Here is a 4,495-nt window from a genome sequence, read left to right on the forward strand (position 1 = left end):
TATCCTAATTATATTTTAGATTTTTTATATTTAAAATGAGATGTTTATCCTGTATTTGATTGTGTTTATCTGCAGTTAGTTACACGAATTCAGATATAGTATGAAATCGGATAGGAAAGATTGAGTTTAAGAGTTTTTAAGAGTTTAGCCAAATGCTTTATAAGATAGTATGGATATAGATATAGTAACAATTCAAAAAAATTAATACTAAAAGAGACAATTTTTTTAATTATCTAATATGAAATAGCATGATATTAAGGTCTCAAAGGGTGTTTGGGATTGCTTATTAAAACAACTTATGTTTTTTGCAAAAGTGTTTATTAACTTATGTGGTAAGAAACCGGAGTTAAATAAAAAAAGGTTAAAATTGTAAACTGGTAATAAACAATTTTTCATAAGTCAGAAATGATTAACTTATCAAAAACAGCTTATTACCGATTTGGCACCGATATAAGGAGTTTTTTTTCTTATCCAAACACCAGAAAGCAGTTTATCACCGATGCCAGACTGAAATAAGTTAAAAAACAGCTTTTATAAGTAATCCCAAACACCCCCTCAACCATATATTAAATAATTAAATTGAAGAAAAAAAATATGTAAAAAAATTAATTGGTTGTTCAATTTATAGTATTGTTCATTGTTTTCTTTAAGATATTTATCTACTACTAAAATATAAAACTATCTTATTTAGAAAACATTGATATATTTTTCATCATTCATCTCCCAGTGACTTTTTTGAGTATTATCCCTGCATAAATTACATTTTTATATTAGAATATAGTAGATTTCTTGTTATTAACTAAGAAAACCCCTATCTTTTGGAAAAAAATCATTAACCATATTAGAAGATCCAACTTATATCTATATTCGAGATTCCAAAATTACCATTGTTTTTCCATACATTATTGACTCCTTATTACCTAATATTGATTTCATGAATTTTAAGTACTCCCTTATCTCTAAAATAACAATAAGATATCAAATATAACTATAACCAAGAACGATTTCTGATTCTAGGATTGATGGTTTCCTAAAAAAATTGTTTTAACTCTAAAAGTTTATGATGGTGATGAAAACATTAACATATGAGGTAATATGAAAGCTCAACTGATCTATATTGATATGCATAAAACGTTACTCAGAATAATCAACATTATGATCCCAAACGATGTCAATCTATATGCTAAAGGTATATGTTATGCAATGATCCAAACTCAAACCCGTTAATAGGATATGTTTTAGATGGGGTATTCTCGTATTGTTTACCCTGGAGACTGTTAATAAATAGGGAGTAAGGGGGAGCGAAAGATCATCCAGAAAACTGTCTATCATTTAGTTAAGGAGAGACTAGTCTCTCGAATGCTAGATGTTCCAGTTTACTTTCCTTTAATCACACTACTAAAAAATCTGGTTTTTCCGACGGCATAATCCGTCGGAAAAACAATTTTCCGACGGATTTTGCCATCGGAAAACCCCCCGCCGCTAAATGCATTTTCCGATGGAATTTCCGACGGATTTGTATTTTTCGACGAAAAGATCTGTCGGAAATCCATCGTGCAATTTTATAATATGTTATCCATTGCTCGGGTTAATTAAAAGTAATATAAAATGGGATTAGATTTACCGACGGAATTTCCGTCGGAAATCCGTCGGTAAACTTTTTTCATTTTCTTCCAAAATAATAACCAGTTTTTATTTCAAAAATAAAAATAACATTTTTCCGACGGAAATTATATTTTAAAACTTTTTTTTTTCTATTTTAAAATATGAAAATATTTTTTATTTTTAATGGACGGAAAATATTTACCGACGGATTTTCCGTCGGAAAATCCGCCAGATTTTTTTTAAATAAAACTTATATCTAATTATTTACCGACGGATTTTCCGCCAGAAATCCGTCGAAAATTTAGCTGGTACAGGAAAAAAAACCAAAAAACCAAAAAATAAAATCCTAAAATATAAAGATCATGTAATTAAATACAAATATACAATACACAAATATGTCATAAATACCTAATATGATTATGCGGACGAAATATTATACATATATAAATTTGATTGATTACGCTAGTTCATAAATACACTATATTAAATCTATTGCGGCGGGGTAGGTGGAAACTGTCGAGATTGTGTAAACCTCTTCATCATATCTATCATGTCTGCATGCTCTTTCTTCCGGATCTCATCTTCCCTGTTTCGGATCTCTTCTCGGCGAAGAAGTTCCTCAACCTCCTTCTGTCGGATCTCATTTCGGCGAAGAAGTTCCTCAATCTTCTTCTGTCGGATCTCATCTCGAGTGCGCATTTCTTGAATTTGGGATTGTAAGTTGTTAATTAACTACAAATACAATAAAACGTTAAAATTTCTAATAAAAAGTATAAATGAAAAAAATAAACATCAAAGGATAAAGAGGTACACACCTGACTATCTACATTAGGCGATCCATTCGAGTTTGCTTGTGGTTTAAAAAAAATACCACCAGTCAATTTCGGCAGCTTAACGACTGTAAATGAAACGTTTCCAACTAAAACAATCCTAACGTTTGCCCAACAAATGGCAACCCAAACTATATATATATATATATATATATATATATATATATATATATATATATATATATATATATATATATATATATATATATATATATATATATTAACATTCTAACTTAAACAATCCTAACATTTGCCCAACAAATGGCAACCCAAACTAGATAGAGATATATATCACACACACATATACTAACATTTTAACTTAAATAATCCTAACGTTTCTCCCACATACGACAACCCAATATATAGTTTGAAGTTATATATAGGTATTGTAAACTTACCGCAACCCGGCTACACCTCGAAGTCACGTACTCCCCTCGTGACCCGCAACCCGAAGATGACTCTGTACTCGACCTCTTCTTATGCGTATGATCGAAGAGTTCCACCCATTAAAGATCAATTGAACCGAATATAGTACCCGATAAAGCCCAATATATCCATTAAAATCCACTGAGATCCATGAAAGCTCAATAGTACCCGTTAAAGCTCAATATATTCATTAAAGTCCACTAAGATCCATGATAGCCCAACAGCACCCTTTAAAGCCCAATTGTACCCAGTAAAGCCCAATAATCCTTTAAAGTCCATTAAGATCCATTAAAGCCTATTAATACCCTTTAAAACCCAGTTGAACCGAATAAAACCTACTAATACCCGTTAAAGCCCAATAATATCCGTTAATGCCCACTTGAACCAAATAAGACCTATTAGCTCCATTAAAGCCTAGTTGAACCAAATAGTACATGTTAAAGTCCATTAAACCTATTAAAGGCCAGTTGAACCGAATAAAGCTCAATAGATTCATTAAAGCCCAATTGAACCGAATAAGACCTGTTAGCTCCATTAAAGCCTAGTTGAACCAAATAGTATCTGTTAAAATTCACTAAGATCCATTAAAGCCCAGTTGAACCGAATAAAGCTCAATATACCCGTTAATGCACAATTGAACCGAATAAAACCCAGTAGTACCCGTTAAATCCTAATTGAACCCGTTAATACCCAATTCAACTGAATAAGACCCAATAGCTCCATTAAAACCTAATAGATCTATTAAAGCCTAGTAACACCTTTTAAAACCTAGCTGAGCCGAATAAAACCTAATAAAACTCGTTAATGCCCAATTGAACCAAATAAGATCTATTAGCTCCATTAACGCCTAGTTGAACAAAATAGTACCTGTTAAATTCCATTAAGATCCATTAAAGCTTAATTGAACCGAATAAAGCTTAATAATACCCGTTAAATCCCAATTGAACGAAATCAGACTCAATAGATCTATTAAAGCCCAATGGATTCATTAAAACCCAAATGAACCAAATAAGGCTCAATTAGTACCCGTTAATGCCAAATTGAACCGAATAAGACCCAATAGCTCCATTAAAACTATTTGAACCGAAAAAAATCCACTAAAATCCATTAAATTCCACCAAAACCCAATAATACATATAAAAGTCCAATTGAACCGAATATAGCCAATAGATCCATTAAATGTAACTGAACATACGACTACTCCGTTGGTAATATTTAATAAAAAAAATTATAATCACTTAAACTTGGAAAAAATTAAAATTAACACATTTTTTCTTTTAAAATTTCGGACAGAATTTAATTTTTATTAAAAAAAAATTAATTTCCATCGGAAATTTAAAACCTAACAAAGATATATATATATATATATATATATATATATATATATATATATAAAGATTTAAAATTTCCGACAGATTTCCGACGGAATTTAATTTTTTGTCAATAAAAATTAATTTCCGTCGGAAATTTTAAAAGAAAAAAAATATTTTTTTATTTTTTTCCTAACAAGATATATATATATAGGTTTAAAATTTCCGACGGAATTTACTTTTTTTGAAATAAAAATTAAATTCCGTCGGAAATTTTAAAAGGAAAATTGTTTTATTTTTATTTTTTCTAACAAGATATATATA

The sequence above is a fragment of the Cynara cardunculus genome (genome assembly GCF_001531365.2).
Source record: "Cynara cardunculus var. scolymus isolate 2C chromosome LG 3, CcrdV1, whole genome shotgun sequence".
Classification (NCBI taxonomy): Eukaryota; Viridiplantae; Streptophyta; class Magnoliopsida; order Asterales; family Asteraceae; genus Cynara; species Cynara cardunculus.